This window comes from Juglans regia, chromosome 9 (assembly GCF_001411555.2).
Source record: "Juglans regia cultivar Chandler chromosome 9, Walnut 2.0, whole genome shotgun sequence".
Classification (NCBI taxonomy): Eukaryota; Viridiplantae; Streptophyta; class Magnoliopsida; order Fagales; family Juglandaceae; genus Juglans; species Juglans regia.
In genome coordinates, this window is record NC_049909.1 from 1236671 (window position 1) to 1255856 (window position 19186).

At 36.9% G+C, this 19186-nt stretch overlaps 2 pseudogenes; both read right to left on the reverse strand.

Annotated features, from left to right (window-relative positions):
- LOC108983695 lies at positions 1-941 on the reverse strand (annotated as a pseudogene).
- A 1237-nt stretch (positions 942-2178) lies between these two features.
- On the reverse strand, positions 2179-7038 carry LOC108983696 (annotated as a pseudogene).
- Positions 7039-19186: the final 12148 nt, after the last annotated feature.

The following is a 19186-nucleotide window of genomic DNA, read 5'->3' on the forward strand; positions in this document are numbered from 1 at the left end:
CTAAAGCTGAATCTGTGTAGACTTAGTAGCAGAGAGGATAGTAAGCATGAGTAAAAAAACGAGAGCCAGGTAAGACTGTAATGCTCCAATGAAAGACCTAAATCACATGGCCTATATTCTAAAAAAATTAGTCAATTATACAATTGAAGCTTCATTGGAACCTTATAAATAACAAAAACTTCTACTTCCCAAGTAATGTGGGATCTCATACACCACCTACCCTTAGTATTACAAAGAGAGCATCACAGCACTTGTAATTTTGTTACAGAATTTACCAAACTGATCACAAATTCGAGGCCAACCCTTATGGTTGTTCCCATACCGTCCAATGTACCCTTTGGCTGTCGCAGCCGCACATACAGCAAGAGCCAATGACATCATTAACTGTCACAATCACAACCAAATAAATTATGTTAATGAAAACATCCTTTTCTAGGTGATATATGCCCAATTTTCATGAGAACTAAAGATATTTGGATGAAATATAAAAATAATAACAAAACTAAGCATACCAAATCATGTAAGAACAAGTAATAGTAGTAGTTGGTAGAGTTTGTGCCTGGACGACATAAAATGAAAACAAAGAATAGGGACAACATAGAAAAGGCACATGCAACAGCGTTTGCAAAAGCAAAAAACCTGCAAATGGAAGATTGAATTGTATATAAACATGGCGTCCGAAGTTATTAGTGGTTCTTCTTCTTTCGTGTATTTTCACTTTTTTCACGAAGCTTTGTCTTACTTGAAAGTAGAGGAGTAGCTATACGAGCATCAAAGGTGATGCCAATAATCTCTGTCGATTGCTTGCTAGTGAAAATAAAGAAAGTTGCAGCCATTGTTGTCACAATTGCAAAAATTCTGGAGCAAATCTGGACTCCAAGGACAATCTTTTGGGTTTTCGGAGGTGGGTTCTGTGAAAACTTGGCTTCGACGCTATCCATTATGAGATCTCAGCGAAAAACCAAGAAGAGTTGGTAGAAGGTAGAGTTAAAAGAGAGCAGGAAATAGGAATAGGGGAGAGAAGCATTACATAGTCTTGAGTTCTGATGATTTTCTCCAAAATATACTTAATGAAGGGATTAATTAACAGTCTTGATTTTGTATGGTTTTCTCTGAAATATGCTTTATATTTAGGTAGAGGGCACTCAATGATTGTATTTTCCCTTGAACGGAAAGGGAAATCGATCAATTAAGAGAGAAGATAGTGAAAATAAATGTGTTTAGGGTGGGGGCTGATCTGAGTACAAAGTAACGGATCATTTAAATACTACAAACTTGCTTTATGAACTATAGCAAAGTTTGCAATGATTTATAAGTTTCCCTGTAAATTTAAATGGGTTGAAACAATATGATTTAACCAATCTTTCACATATATAGTTGCCAATTCTTGTCAAACAGTTTGAGGGAAGAAAGGCTAAAAATTTCTCACAAACATCTCTACTTAGATTATGCACAGATTTCTCACAAACAGTTTAGGGAAGAAAGGCTAGGCCCCATTTGGAATTTGGACTGAACTGAGATCAACTTAGTTTAGTTTAATTTTAAACTAAGTCTAACATCCAAACGTCTAACTCTCAAATTACTAAATTCATCTCAACTCAAAATTTTTTACACGTGGGACTCACAACCTTTTTCAACTCAATACCTCGTTACACGTGGAACTCACGATCTTTTTTCAACTTCCCACAAATGCATCTACACTCATCTTAACATCCAAACACATCTACACTCATCTTAGGTGGGTTCTACAAAACTCACTCCATCTCAATTCATTACTATTCATAAGGAACTCAACTCATCTCAACTCAGCTCAACATCCAAGCAGGGCACGTAATAAGTAATTTTATGCTCTAAATCACGAAACCTTTCTTTATCACGAAAATTTATTTGTTCACTTTCTATAACTAAATTTACTTCTACACTTATTGTTTTGTACTATTGTTATTATTTTCCCTTTCAATACACTAATGGTATGAATTTATGCGCTAGGTAGTACTTATATCTACAACAATCCAACTTTAAGAAAAATCCATCATTTTAGACTTATTGAAACAAACACAATACGTCCCCAATCCAACATGTATTTGGGAAGCCAAAGGCTACCAAATATGTCTATCAATTAGACATCCTTGATAACTGCAATATCTAAACCAAGTCCTATGTCCTACCTCCCTTTCCTTACTCAAAGACAGTTTTTTCAACATTTACAGGAGCGTTGGGGATTCTAACACCCTGTTTACCAAAGAGTTATGGTGATTATGATATGGGAACATATACCAGACAACATTTCTAGAAAGGCTTTCGCTTCCAAATTATGATAACCAAACGTTGGGAAAGTGATGTTTTTTTCAACGAGTAATGCTACAAACGACACTCTCATCCCACTATGTACAAGGTGACACTTTTATCTCTATTAGATTATCTTTTTATTTTAAAAGAAGAAACTCAAAGATTGATGAATAATGCCACCTCATTATAGTAGGATGAAAGTAAGATGTGAGAGTAGTTTATAAAATTTTCCAGTTTTAACAATTCAAGCAAGAATGCTTTTGAAGTGACTATACTATCTTGGATAATAGATGATCAATTTAGTACCAAATATACTTGATGTAATACCCGGACCCAGTCAAGCCCGATTTTTATATATTTTTGAGCTTATGCGTATGAAAAACCCAATTGAGTGTTCAAGTTTTTTTTGGAATAGACTATGGGCTTAAAATCTTTGTTTTTGAGGTTTATGATTTTATTTTCTTTGGTATTTATAATTAGGTTAAAAATCTTTTTATGAGTCGAGAAAATTTTTGGACTAATTGAATTTTTTTTTAGAAATTGAGTCGTGATCGATGACTCAAGAAAAAGCCCAAGACCCAAGCCCACACCCATGTCTTTTAAACCATTAAACCCAACTGAGTTTATGATTTTCTTTTCGCCACAATGCATGATTACACTCCCATGCACGTACGCCTCTATATTCTCCTCAGCTTTAGGGTTTTGTTTTTGTTTTGTTTCAATCACCTATATATATGGCAACTTCACAGTTTATCGCACAGCCCCACAGATTTCTCGTCGTGCACGGCTTCATCTAGTTCGTTTTCTACGGCATGCATGATATTGCACGTCTCTTTCTCTAGGGTTTTTGTTCATCGTCTATAAATATATACATACGTACGGCCTGTGTGTATAGTTTAACAAGCCTATAGCAGCCGCAAACCTCCCACGGCAGTCCCCATCCACACACGTTAGTCGCAGCATGCTTTCACTGCACCAGACCACCACTTTTGACACACTCCGGCTCAGCCTCCCTCAAACCCTCCACCAAGTTGTAGCCGCTGCTACCCTCTTCAACCACCGCGAGCCATCATGGCACGTCCACAAACACCCCTATTTGTGCTCCCCGAAACAAAGCAAGTCTTTGCTCAAGCTGTCTATCGAGCCCCCCTCTGTTGGCCTTCCACTGGGTGTTGCACTTCATTGTCACCTTCGATCTCCACCATCGATACCTCATAGAAACCACCGCCAAGGACTTTCCAACACCCCCAGTTCGTCGCACCTCACGGTGAGCTTCATCTCTTTCCCTCAAGTCTTGCTCTCTCTCGTCCAGTGCACAGCCGCCGAGTTCACAACCTTCCACTGCACCCAGAGACGCACACCTTCCCTCACGGTGAGCATCCGTCGCACACCTCCTCTTTCGGTTTCCTCTTCTTTTTACTGTGTTTTCAGTTTTCCCTTGAAACAAGCAGAAGCTTTGGAGTTATTGAAAATATTAACGTGTAGATAGTTTTAAAGTATATGGTCTTGATATCCCTAGTATTTACGAAAATGCCATCAAGCATTTGGTCATTATTTTTTTCGTAAAACACCTCAAACCCTTTTTAAGTGTTTTCACATTTGTGCCCTTCCAGTTATAAAACTCTTTGTTTTTTTTTAAAATGTACTCCCGCTCATTTTTTTTAGTCTAAAAAGTGTTATAACAAATAGTAATTACAAGTTTATAACTTTATTAAATTAGTATTAAGCAAGGTTTTCTTTCAAAGAGTAAATAATAATGTTGTGTTTATTATTATGATCTTGCTTATTATAGTTTTAGCTGTTTAATTTTTAAAATATTTTGGCATAAATATATTATCAATAATTAAATTTTATAATTTGATCTCATTAGTAAATAAGTTAGATTTTGTATTTTGTTCGGACTGATGATTGGGACATTGATGAATTTAGAAAATGTGACGATATTTTAGGATTACGTGAAGTTAGGTTTTTGAAGAATAAAATAGGTTATTTTAGAAGTTTAGGCTTAAATATCGAAATATTTGATAAATTGGAAATTTACGAGAATTACGTGATTATTTTATAGATGCCGATTAATTATTGTTCGACATTTTTTAGGAAAATTAAGAAAAAACTAAGAAGTCTAGGTAAGCAGGGTTCCTATGCTAAACTTTGCATAAAAATAAAATGGACTGAGGTCAATTTTGGAAAATATTAATGTTTTTGTTATGAAAAGAAATTTGAACTACCTCAGTTATTTGTTCTGCATTATTCATGAGATTTTGTTTAAGAATAAAGTATTTTTCTGGCATGACTGGTGTAGACATGAACTTATTTTTGACATTCTATTTTCTGAACTATGCATAAGAGAGCGAATATGTAATTTTGTGCATAAATTATGTTTTTGTGATCTGATTATGTTATGTTCTGAATATGTTTTATACTCTGATATGATATGATGTGATTTCTAAAAATCTCTGGCATAACATTCTGTTTTTGTTTCTGTTCTGTTCTGACCTTACCACGGGTGTAAAATTGTGGCCTCTGTTCGAGTTGGTACCAACTTTTCTGTTTCTGGTGCACCCACTTTGGAAACGAAGTGATTTTTTGCGTGATCTTTTCTATGTGCACACTTGGGGCTCCGAGAATGAATAAGGAGAATATTCACATTCTGTTTCTACTTGGTTAGCTACCGGGGTTTATATACTCTGTTACAGTTCCATATTTATGACTTTTTCTAGATGGATGTAGCGCATTATATCGACATTCAAGTATGAATAAGGCTGGAATATGTGTATGCTCGATGCAAGACTTTTGTATTCAGCAATAAAAGAACAAAGCACCAACGGTAGTATTCATGAAGTCAGCCCAAAGTTCCAAAACTCATTCTAGAAAACTACAAAATAAGAGTAATATTCATGACTTCTTCATGGGAAAGTATATAATCACTTTGGATTTGGAAAATCTTACACTTGATACTTCACATGCCAAATAACTATAGCATGAACACTAGATAGCAGATAGATTCATAGCAGAAGATGATCAGTTAGTCCAAAAGAAACGACACTGGCTTTTACAGTTAAGACAGAAATACAACGGACCAATTGAACCAATGCCAAAAATAATAACGCTACACTCACCTTGTTCAGGTAATTTAACTGTGTAACGACACATATCATTGCAACAATGAGAAAAAACCAAGTCTGAGGATAAGTCATTTGACTTACGCCTTCCAGAGTAAGCTTAATTGCAATTCCTATGGCCTTTAACAACCTAAATCACAGCAAAGGAAGGTTTGAGGATAAGCACCTAGATTGTGTTAGTATTACACTGAAATTAGAAAGCTATGACCTTGATGACATGGTGCCCATGTGCAGATAATAAATTTTAGAAAATGTAAATTACCGTAAGTGGGCCCATTAAAGAACAAATTCCGAAGAAGATCAGTATATTTTCCTACCCGTAGCGAGGTTCAAAATGCAAAATCAAGGCCAACACTATTGAAAGGGTAGCAACAACATATAGAAGGAAATGGAAGGCTTTTGACAGAGGAAGGAAAGTTTAGTAACCTTGAGAGAGGAAAAACTTAATCACAGATAACTTTAGATGTAGAAAAAAGGGCTCCAAACCCCAAACACACATTCCCATATACCTGGTTGCATAGCCAATGTCCAGATTTCTTGTACAGAAGTGGGAGTATGCTCCTGAGGTGCATGGATTACAATTACAAATGATCCCACAACATAGGATACACATCCAACAATACCCATTTTCTACAGACTTTCTCTCAGCATGAAATGAGCCAAAACCGCACTACACAAAAAATATTTTGGTTATAAGGCGGATTTTATAACACGTTTTCATAAGGAACTACCCACATACAAGAAAAGCTCAAAGTAATTGCATTTACCTGATAAGTATACATAGTGCACCAAGTGGGGTCACTAGAACTGCTGGAGAATAGACATAAGCCACAAAGTTTGCAACCTCTCCAACAATCACTACATCATCTAGAAAATACTAGTTTTGACCACTTGGTTTTAGGGTGCATATATGGAAAGAAAATATTTTAGTTCCGAAAAGTGTGCATCCAGTTCAAGTAAATTTATACAATATATATATGTATATATATAGGTGGATTTTATAGTGGTTGAGGATTAAGGTGCATTGATCAACAATAAAATTTAATGTGACAATTCATTTTGTGTTGTGTAATTGTATTGCTCTTTTGTATATTTAATGTAATGGTTGGCATATTAAGATATTTAAATTGTAACATGTGAGATTAATTTAAAATAAATAGTATTGCACTTTTGTATCTATTTATGTATGCTTGTTGCAATATATTATAAATCTAGCAGAGAAGTAAAACATACATAACATGATGTGTGCGTGTGTGTGTGTGTGTGTGTGTGTGTATATATGTAGTACATGTTTTTCTTCTAATCTGTTTGCTTCTAATCTATTATTTTAGCACAGTTGATCTAGATATGGATGCTACACCTACTAGGGATGATCGTCCACAAGCGGATGCCAATTCCTAGATCGACAGGTACTTCCACCCCTAGACCCACATCTAGAGCAATTACTTTTCTGTGCAAGTATTCGAGTCCAATAGATGTAAAAGATGAGGATATGCTTAATGAGGAGGAGGAGGTGCATAATGAGCACGATCGACCACCATGACTTAGTAAAAAAAGATCGTGGATATGGGAATATTTCACCAAAATCTTCGGTGATTGTGAGAACCGGCAGGCAAGATGCCACCATTGTGGACAACTTTGTGGTTGTCATCTGAAGAAGCAAGGCACTTCTATATTAATAGAACCTCTTAATGGTTGTCAGCGGTATAAGATACACAAAAGGTTAGTGGCCATTGATTAGACCAAGCTTAGTAACGAAACTTTTGTAGCCACTGATGGTACTCAGATTAAGAAACTGTCAATCCCTCAATACAGTGAGAAGATGTTGAGGAAAATTCTTGTGGATATGATCATCTGTGATGAGATGCCTTTTACCACAGTTGAAAAAAAAGCTTTCGTAAATTCCTAAACACTCGAGCCACAACTTCTCATACCTTCACGATATACGGTGATGCGAGATTTTTTGAAGAGGCATGCTAAGGAGAAGGCAGAGATGAAGGAGATGTTTATTACCACTGGCCAGAGAGTATCATTTATGACTGATACATGGACGTCCATACAGAATATTAGCTACATGTGTATCACAATCCACTTTATTGATAGTGAGTGGACGTTGCACAAGCGGATTACTGGCTTCAAAGAAATTGCTAATCACAAGGGTTTATCCATTGAGGCGGAGATGGATGATTATATAAAGGATTAGAGAATTTGAAAAGTGATTTATATCACAATTGACTATGTTAGTGTCAATGACACTGCAATTGATTGGTTCAAGCGGAATACGACGGTAAAAGAGAATATCATTTGTGAGCACGAGTTTATCCAAGTTCGATGTTGTGCTCATATCATCAACTTCATAGTTGCTGAAAGGTTGAAGGAAAGTTGATGATTCCATTACCAAAGTCCGTAACCTTGTGAGATATGTGAGGACTTCTCTCCAAAAAGTTAGCAAGTTTAAGGAAATAGCTGAACAACTTGAGATCACATGTTCTAGTATGTTGTGCTCGAACGTTCTGACTCGATGAAACTTTACATATATGATGTTGGATGTGGCACAGAACAAAGAGCGTTCGAGCAAATGGAGGTTGAGGATGAGAGCCTGATGTATGCTTTGCTGGAGTCAATAGGGGGGAGAAGGGGGCTCGATGCGCATGACATAGTTGATTGGGCCAATGTGATGTATTTTGTTCAATTTTTAAAGTTATTTTATGACATAACTTTGCAGATATCTTGTTCCAAATATACTATTACGAACTTGTACTTGAACGAGCTCTCGGGGTTTTATGACCACTTGCAACAAAGTTGTGTTGACACTGTGAGATTGTTGAATGCTATGACTATAAGGATGAAATCCAAATATGATAGATATTGGGGGAATGTTGAGAAGATAATAGACTATTATTTGTGGTTGTGGTCCTTGACCCCTATATAAGTTGGTTATTATAGAATTTTAGGTTAGGGACATCCTTGGGGATGAGAAGGTTGATGAGTTTATTAGAAAGCTAAAAAGTGATATTGATGACTTATATAACCACTACGACAATAGCAGTCAGTCTTCAACTGAAGGTGGTAGCTCCTCACGCTTGACTAGCTCTACATCTTCCTTAGATGACACACATGCACAAAGTTCATCTATTTTGGACATAGAACTGACTAAGTGAAATGCCCATTGGATTAGATATTGTTGATGTCGAGAGTTATAGGCTTGAATCGGGTAACTTTATGCTTTCAAATGATTATTTAAATATTTTTAATGCTTTAATTATTTAACTTAAAATTTTTATGATTTTGTAGACCTAATTGTGAACCCATTTTCTTCCAATTACTAACACGGATTCTCTAAGAAAGTTGAATTGACTATACATTAAGGAAATAGTCAGACAACATGGAATGCCTAAGACTATAGTGTCAAATCTAGATCCAAGGTTTACTTCCCATTTTTAGAAGAGTTTGCAAGCGTTGATGGGCATCAAATTGAGGTTCAATAGTGCATATCACTTACAAGCAGATGGTCAATTGGAGCAGACCATTTAGACACTTGAAGACTTATTGAGGGCGTATATTTCAAAATTCAAGGGCACTTGGGAGAATCACATACCCCTCATTGAATTTGCATACAACAACATCTATTAGGGGACGATTCAAATCACACCTTATCAAGCTCTATATGGAAGGAAGTGTAGATTGCCTTTATGCCAATATGAGATTGGAGAGGGCAAGCTCATTGGGTCGAAGCTAATCCAAGAGATGAAGGGTCAAGTCAAGGTTATACAAGAAAAGATGGAGACAACACAAAGTCAACAAAAAAGGTTATGCTGACATGAGGAGAAGAGACTTAACCTTCAAGGAAGGCGATTGGGTGTATATTAAGGTGTCACTCATGAACGATGTGAAAAGATTTGGGAAGAATGGAAATTGAGCCCAAGGTAAGTTGGGCCTCCTTACTAGTGATGGAGAAGTTAGGCCTAGAGGCATATAGAGTTGCATTACTGGTTGAATATAGAGAGGTCCATGACGTATTTCACGTCTCCTCTTTAAATAAAACTTTTGTGAATTAGGAACTCCAAATATGTAGCCCAAGCAAGATTCAATTACAACTGAATCTTAGTTATGAGAGAATTACGGTACAAATTATTGACTGAAGGAACAAAGGTGACGGTTCAAAAGAATACCCATAGTAAAGGTGTTGTGGGGAAGCCCAAGAGTTCATATGGGAAAGTGAAAAGGTCATGAGGGAACAATTTCCCTATTTATTCGAGACATAATAAGTGGGGCAATCATGAACTTTAATGAGGGCATTTATGCCATTTGATTGGCGATACGCGGCTATAAATAACCCCCAAACCCATTTGACTTAGTTATGCTACTCTTAGAGACATTGTAAGATATTGCTATTGTTAGGGCAAAGAGGACTACAAGAAAGGAAATTCCACCAACAAAAGTGATCAAGTAGAGGATAGGCGTGAAGCAGCAAGGTTGTTAGAAGAACAACGACGAGTTGAGGAAGGACATCAATGAGCAAAGGACCTAATTGCAAGACATCGCAACAAAGTCTTGGACTATTGTGAAGGTATTATTGTTCACCGGACCGATGAGACCACACGAAATAGATGATTGGCTCAGGAACGAGAGTTCTAGGGAGAATGCAAAGGAGGGGTTACAATGGAAATCGACATTGCAAAATCTAGCAAAGAAGCTAGGGTACAACGACGCAGAAGAAGCTGACGACTAGCTTAAGGGGAGGAAACCTTTCATGGTACCCACGTTGTTGACCAATAAACTCGTTAATAGTGAAGGAAAAGAGGACTAAGGTTCTACACCAAAAGCGCCCATGCATTTATGTGATATAGGATAGTTGTCTCCATATTTGGCGTGACACTATTCACAGACCAAATATGTATTTTATTGCAAAATAATCATCCGAACCCTTTTTCCTTCTTGAATGGCAACGACAGTATTCTGGCTTTCTCTCTTTTTTCTCCTTTCTCTCTTTTCTCTCATTTTCTCTTCCTTTCTCTCGTAGTGCTTGGCCTGACACTACCTTTCTCTCCTTTTCTCTCTCTCCTTTTTTTTTTGTTTTGTTGCTTGTTTTCTTCTCCATTTTGCGATTTCAACTTTCTTAACATGGCTCAAGAACCAAATGACAGCTAGGACAATTAGTCTGCATCAAGAATCGACATTGAAGGTGTCCCTACGACCCCGAGAGAGGATCTTCAATTTTTCTCTAGAGTGCCTCTCTCAGGCTCTCTGTCTAAAAATTTATTCATTTATCTTTTATCTTACTTTATTGTGTGCTGATTTTTGCTCTTGTTGGTTGTGATTTTGCTGATTTTAGTGGCTGTCTAGCTATTGTGCCATACATTTATTGTATGAATTTTAGATTTTAGGTTTTGTTAAATTGATGGTCTAGTGATTGTGCTGTACTTTTCTCATCCATAAGATCTGTCGTTACCCCATATGCGAGTATCTTAATTGCTACAGTTATCTTCTGAAGGGAAGACAATCCAAATCTTCCATTGACGTCACTTTTTTTTAAAAAATAATCATTGTGAGCTTCAACTGCATAATAGATGGATACAAATAGATCATGATCCATTCGGAACCTCCTCCTAAAAACATTGGGCAGATATATTGGTGGCTCAACAAAATAATTATTCCAAATACGTTAATGACCTTCCAATAGATTATGTTTGATGAACCTACAATGTTGAGGACTACAATAATGTGAAGCAGACTATAACACTAAACGGCCCAAGGAAAACACTTCTGGCCCATCTACTAACACATGCTAAAATACTAAACAACTACATAACATGAGCCCCTTAACTTGCCCATCATGGAAGTACTTCTCCAGTTCCACCGGTTGACTTAGGTCAAACCCAAGTTAGCGGGGTTTGTTACATATTCTTGTCTCTTGCAGAGCGCGGCATTCGTCTATTTCCAGGGACATAACTACAGTTTTATACAGAAACTGCTTAATTTGTTGTTATTATATGAAGGTTTAATTAAATTGTAAATGTTGCATTAACTTCTTTGGTCGAGTCAATTGATGATCAATATTGCCTGTCATGGCTTTGCTCTCTCTCTCTCTCTCTCCTCTCTCTAGATCTATCTCTCTACATATAGATACTAAGATACATACATACAAATAATTGGGGTCAAGAATGACTGGTTCGAGAGGATCAGGTTTGCCCGTACGTAGCTAGCTCACAATTAAGGTGGATTTTCGCATATCCACCTTAATACTCGATAAAAACGATCGAGCAAGCTCTTTCTTCAATGGCTAACATATATAATTAATTAAGCATCCCACAGAAAAATTGAATAATAGATCTGCATGCTTAGCGTACTGATAACGGATCGTTTGGATCTATAGATGTGTATATAATATCATCGTTTTTTATAATTATACATAATTATTATGTACGTATTAGAAGATTCGACATTAAATCCAACCTAGGAAATTCATAAGAATATGGTCATGAAGGGAAATTAAAGAAAAAGAAATTAAGTACGTACCATACGTGTGCGTACGCATTAATATATACTCCAAATGTGGATTAATTAAGCATCTTCCATTTTATTGACTGCAAGCAATTAGTCTCAAATGTACGCAATAAATACAAGAAAATATTATTATATATATATAGTGCATGCATAATTTATATATATAAGAATTAGGAGCAATGGTAGAGAGTGACTCTCCTTGGAGGAGGGGGCTGACAGATGAGAAAGAAAGCCATCGCCAAGAAGAAAGCCAAGATCAGCCCTACCAGCACTTCATCATCATCAGAGTGTGAGCAGCATTTTCCCATCATTCCCACCTTAAATTTTTTCGATCGATTTCCCTTAGCTATCTATCACTACTAACACAAAACCACCTCGATCGCAAATTAATGAAAAGGGACATGACTTGGACCAGTGTTGAGTTGAGTGGTGTGCTATCCACACAAGTAACATCCACTCTCCATCTGACACTTCACTTCCAAATGTGGTTCTTAAAAACACTTGTTTCGTTTTTGGTTTTTCTGCTCCATGCTTGTGGCTACCAGAGTTTGTCGGCAAAGTTTTTTTTTTTTTTTGCATAGTTAGCTATTGTGCCCAACCCACTAATTTTGGCTTACAAACAAACTATATAATTCTTCAAAGAATTTTTAGCCTAAGTATAAATCTTACAAAAAAAAAAAAAATGACATATATTAGTATAATATGTCAAATCTATTTCACAATTAAAAAAAAAATTATAATTTGACTCACCCTATAATTAGATCACATCAATTTATAAACTTCATTTTATAAAATTTCTTTATAGACTAAACACCTCTTCTACTAGTACTAGAGCCGAAACTTTCAAAGTCGTTGCTTTTACAATTCGCCTTGCTGGCGAGATGGCATATGGGCGGCTCTCAATGACCCAACATTAAGGGTACAACATTACACTATTGACTTGGCTACAATGAAATCAATGCTTCGGTCAAACGTTGTGTTGATCACACCTTAACTAATTTAATGCTTACTCCATAAAAGAATCAGATTTCTTCAAATTAAAGAATATATATATATATATATATATATTAAAAGATTAGATATAGAGATATTTTGTATGTGATGTATTGAATCATAATGACATTCCGCTGTTGAATCATTAATACGATCAATACAACACATATAGTAAAAGAAAGAGTCTCCTCTCTGAGCCCCTCGAGAGAGAATAGGGGTGGCATCTTCAGTCTATGTGTCATAGCAAAGGTGGTTGGTTTCTTATGGAGAATTTACAGGAACTATTGGGGAACCTCAGATTGAGTGAGTATGAAGATGTTGCCATTGAGATTGAGGGTGCAGCAATTCCTAAGGTTCAACGAAAAGGGGATGGGAGTTTGATAGGCAAGATTTGGTCTGAACGTGAGGTTAAGAATAATATAGTGGAGGCAACAATGGCAAAAGTTTGTTGTTTAAGCAAGCAAGCCAACTTCAAGGAAGCAGGGAAAAATGTGTTTATCATTATGTTTGCAAACCATGCTGATAAACATAGAGTGGAGAATGACAAACCTTGACTTTTTGATGGACATATGTTTGTGATAAATCATTTTGATGGTTTTACTCCTCTAAATGACATGAAGTTTAACACAGCGGCTTTATGGGTGCAATTCCACAATTTTCCATTGATAGGGATGAGTCGGGAATGTGGAGAAATATTGTTGGGAAGCACGTTAGGGACTGTGGAAGATGTGGAAGTTGATGAAGATGATAAGGGGTGAGGCGGCTTTCTAAGGGTCAAAGTTTTGCTGGATTTGAAGAAGCCGTTCGTGAGAGGAAGGATGATTATTTTGCATGGCACGAAGACATGGGTTCCATTGCAATACAAAAAGCTACCAAGGTTTTGTTTTCTGTGTGGTAGAATTATACATGATGGTGCAAACTATCAACAATCGTCTCAGTCTAATGAACCTCAAAAGCAATTTGGAACTTGGCTCTGTGCAGAACCAGGAGGTAGAAGAAACCATGACTACCAAAAGGGGAGTTTCAATATGATGGCTAAGGGTAGACAGTCGGAGATAGACCAGAATGTGGTGGCGACATGTGGTGCTGAGGTCCTTGAGACTCTGGTGAGTAACATACATCTGACTTCAATTCACAATGATGATGGACACGAGAATTTAGTTTAATGCTGAAGGGGTGATAAAGAGGATGATATGCATCATAAAGGAAAGACGACAATGGCGGTCTCTGGAGAATGAATCTGCATACGAGGAAATAATCAATCAGTAACGGCTATAAGGGAGGATTTTATTGATCTTGATTTTCCTAATATAGACCATGGGATATAGAAGGAAACTATGGCTCACATGGAAAGTAAAGGGGGTACTAAGGGCCAACAAAGTTTTGGGTATTCTGTGGGCAATCTAGTCCATGAAACATAGGCCCATCAACTTCCCAAACTTAGGCAAGGGAGACAGACACGCAGTACATGGAAAAAACAAGCTAGAGCACCAGGTAATAGTTCTGTTTCCCAACTAGAATGTTCAAGTAAGAAACATGCTATGGAGGGAGATAATTGTTTCACCTTGAAACAATCTAGTACTAAAAAGGGTAGAACTCTCTTAGAGTATCCTATGGCTGTTAGTGGTGATATTGTCGAGGAGATTGAGAGGGAGGGTAATAAGCTTTTGGGATTGGCAAAGGCTGTTTAGTAGCCCTTCTAGAATTAATGATTTTCTTAAGCTGGAATTCCCGTGGGCTTGGGAACCCATAGGGAATTCATGTCCTTTTTGACTTAGTCAGAAAGGAAGTTCTCGAGGTCATGTTCCTGCAAGAAACAAGACTTCTTGCTAAAGTTATGGAGAAGTTGAAGTTTAGAACGGGTTTTTGAAAATTGTTTGCTAGTGAGTAGTGAGGGAAGAAGTGGTGGCATTGCGCTTTTCTGGAAGAAGAACATTCAGGTTGATATAATGAATTTTTCTAAGTCTCATATACATGCTCAAGTTAAAGAGGAAGCTGGAGACGTGGAACCTTGGTTTCTTATTGGTCTGTATGGTCAACCTGATGCCAATAGGTGACATGAATCATGGGCACTTATTAGATCTCTTAAAGTGCCAAGTGATCAAGGCTGGTTACTGATGAGGGACTTTAATGAAATTCTGAGTAATAATGAAAAATGTGGAGGGAGGGCCAGATCAAATAGACAAATGTAGGATTTTAGAGATCTTGTGGAGAAGTGTGAACTGAATGATTTGGGATTTAGTGGTAATCCATTCACTTGGTGTAATAAGAGGGAGCCAAATCAAAGAAATAGTGAGAGATTGGACAAATTTTTTGCAAATTTGAAATGGCATTCTCTCTATCCTTTGGTAGGTGTACTTCATGGAGTAGTTGCTCATTCTGATCATGTGCCTATTATATTGAAGATACAAGATGACATGAAATAGAAGACATGGAGAACACTATTTAGATTGGAGGTAATGTGGGTGGATGCAACAGATTGTAAAAAAGTTATTGAATAGGCTTGGAAGGATGTTACAGGTACCAAAGAGATGAGCATTGTGATGAGGAAAATTTAGAGATGTGGAGAGAAGCTGTAAGTGTGGAATAAGAGTAGTTTTGGTCATGTGCAGAAGAATTTAAATAAGGCTAAGTTGCAGCTCCAGTTACTCCATAATTCAGATCCATTGTGTCACAATAGGAAGGATATTTGAGAAGCTAGAGCAGAGGTGCATAAGTGGTTAGAAAGAGGAGAAATTATGTGGAGGCAAGGACCAAAGGCACTGTGGTTGGCAGAAGGGGACAAAAATACCAAGTTCTTTCACAACAAAGCAACACAAAGAAAGAAAAAGAACTTGATTAAAGGTGTTAGAGATTTAGAAAGGAGGTGGTAAGTGGAGGAAGGGAGGGATGCTGTAATTCTTGATTATTTCAAAACTCTCTTCAAGGTTTCTATTGAGATTGGTAATATGGAGTTCTTAGAAGGGCTTGCTGGAAGACTTCTACATATATGCAAGAAAGACTTGACCAGGTGTTTACAACAAAAGAGGTTGAAGTGGCTCTAAAAGCAATGAATCCTACAGAGGCCCTAGGGCCTAATGGTATGACCCCTTTATTCTATAAAAAATACTGGTATGTAGTAGGAAAAGATGTTTCAGATGCAGTTTTACAAGCTCTTAACAGTAGTTAGATTCCTACTAAATTAAATCACACTTATATTACTTTGATTTCCAAAAAGAAGAAGCCTGAATTTGTTTTTGATTATAGGCCAATAAGCCTTTGTAATGTTATTTACAAGTTGGTTTTCAAGATACTTGCAAACAGACTCAAATGCATCTTACCAGGCTTGATTTTTCCTTCACAAAGTGCTTTTGTGCCTAGAAGAATGATTACTGATAATGTTCTGGTTGCCTATGAGTTGGTCCATTTTCTGAGGAGAAAAAGAGATGGGAAGAAAGGCTTTATGTCATTGAAGCTAAACATGAGTAAGGCATATGATAGAATATAGTGGGGCTTTCTTGAGACAATGACGATCAAGATGGGATTTAGAGAGAAATGGTTGAGGTTGGTGATGCAATGTGTAAAGTTAGTGTCCTTTTTAATATTGGTGAATGGTGAGCCTAATGGACTTTTATATCCAACTTGAGGGTTGAGACAAGGGGATCCTATCTCCCCTTACCTCTTTCTCTTATACATTGAGGGTTTGATCTCACTCCTTAATCAAGTTAAGAGGCACAACCAGATTGATGGTTATTTGTAAGGGAGCACCAAAGGTAAACCACTTATTATTTGCAAATAACAATGTGCTATTTTGTAGGGCCAATTTGCAGACAAACTTGAATATTCTTCATCTAGTGGAGATTTATGAAAACTCCTTTGGACAGAAAGTAAATCGAGATAAGACTTCCATGGTGTTTAGCAAGAATGTTCATACCAGTAAACAAGCGAAGATAATGCACTTTTGGGGAATCCAACACTACCAACAATATGATAAGTACTTGGGACTTCCACCTATGATTGGTAGAGGGAAATACCAAGCATTTTCTGAACTGAAGAATAAAGTATGGAATAAACTCCAAGGTTGGAAGGAGAAGTTGTTATCTCAAGGGGTTAGGAAATTCTTATTAAGGTAGTGGCACTTTCAATCCCAACTGACACAATGAGTTGTTTTAAACTTCCTGCTTTATTATGTTTTGAGTTGGAAAGCATGATGGCTAAATTTTGGTGGGGTCAAAAGAAGGAAGAGAATAAGATAAGGTGGGTGAGTTGGAAAAATGGGATTTACTATGCATCAGCCTCTATTCACTCTCACACCCCACACTTGTAGCTTTTTCATATGATATTGGGGTGTTTTTCATAAGGTGTGAGGTAGTGAATAGTGGCTGATAAGAAGAATTTTTCTAGAAAAACATGTGTGAATCTAAATCAAATGGAGGGATAGGTTTTAAACTCTTAGCAAAGTAGGGATGAACGATTTTAAAAGATGAGACTACACTGCTACACAAAATTTTTAAGGCTAGGTATTTCTCAAATACTAGCTTCAGTGATTCTACATTAGGTGTAGCACCTTCTTATGCTTGAAGAGACATATGGGAGGGTAAGAACAGTCTGTTGCAAGGGTGCAGATAAAGAGTGGGGGATGGGAAATCAATCAATATTTGGATAGATTTTGGCTACCAAATCATAGATTGATGCCAGCTCCAGCTATTGTAACTACAACACAGATGAATTCAACAGTGGCAACTCTGATTGATGAAAATACAAAATGGTAGGATATGGAGAGAGTTAGAAGAATCTTACCACCTAGATAGGCTACTGAGGTGCTCAATATGATGCTAATTTCAGAGAGTAGACCAGATAGTCTTGTATGGGAGCATGAAAAGAGTGGGGCTTTTAGTGTAAAGAGTGCATATCGTTTTTTTCAATCCCTTGGCCATGTTAGGTAGACTGGTGAGGCTTCAAATGCTGAAGAGTAGAGGAAGGTATGGAAGAAAATATGGAAGATGAATGTACCAAATAGAGTGAAAGTGTTTGCTTGGAGGGTGTGCAAAAATGGACTCCCAACACTTTAGAATTTAAAGAACAGAAAGGTACTTGAGAAGGCAAAGTGTCAATGGTGTAATGCGGAGGAGGATATGAGCCATGCATTTGTTTATTGTCCCTTTATCAAGGATTGCTAGTATCACCATTTCAGTTTCTTAAAAGAAACCGATGTCAGGATGGATTTTGTTCAAATTGCATTAACTATGCTGAGCAGAGGAAATATTGGGGAGATAGAGAAGTTGTTTCTTATGGCTTGGGGTATGTGGTATAGGAGAAACTAGAAACTTTATGAAGATAATGTTCTTTTACCTGAGCAAGTTGTTGATCATGCATTATCATGACATCAGGAGCATAAAACTGCAGTAGAAGAATAGAAAAAATGGATGAAAGCTCATTATTGTTGGCTGCCACCACCTGCAGGGGTTCTGAAATTGAATATAGATGGAGCTCTTTTCCATGATCAATGTTGATCAGGTATGGGGATGGTTTTAAGAGATGAACATGGGAAGGTAATTTTCTTTACTAGCAAACCAGAACATGAAGTGCAGGATCCTATGGAAATTGAACTTATTGCTATTCTGTGAGGTTTACAGATGTGCATTCCCGTGGGTATAGCTGAGTTGCAAGTAGAGAGATGCTCACTTCTTGTGGTGCAGGAATTAACTAGATATGGCACCTCAATGTCCCTATGGGGAAATCTAGCTTATGAGATCAAGAACATGATGCAAATGTTTCCAAGTGTATTGTCCAACACAGAGGGCGTATGGCTAATGAAGTAGCCCATAATTTGGCAATATTTGCATGAAATCTAAGGGATTTGATAATTTGGTGGGATTCTTTTCCTGATTGTATCTCACAAATTATTTGATCTGATTCTATGGTGTAATTGGTTTGATGATCAATAAAACAGTTTCCTTGTTATCAAAAGAAAAAAAAAATACAGCACATATAAAAGATTAGAAGACATTATGCCGTTAAGTTTGCTCTTGATTGCTCAGAAGACTGTATACTTATTGAGGATTACCCTCCATGTATTCAGCATTTGATCTGTTGAATGAAGTCAGTTATTTCAAACCAAAAAAAAAAAAAAGAAGACATTATGCCGTTGATGGTATGCATGACATTCTGCTTTCAATGGCACGGTTTTCTGCTCTTCAATCTTATCTACAAGAGCATCATTTAATCACCGACCTTTTTAACTCAACGTAAGTGCCACCATTCAATTTCAATCCAAGTTCTCAACAAGCCTTTAA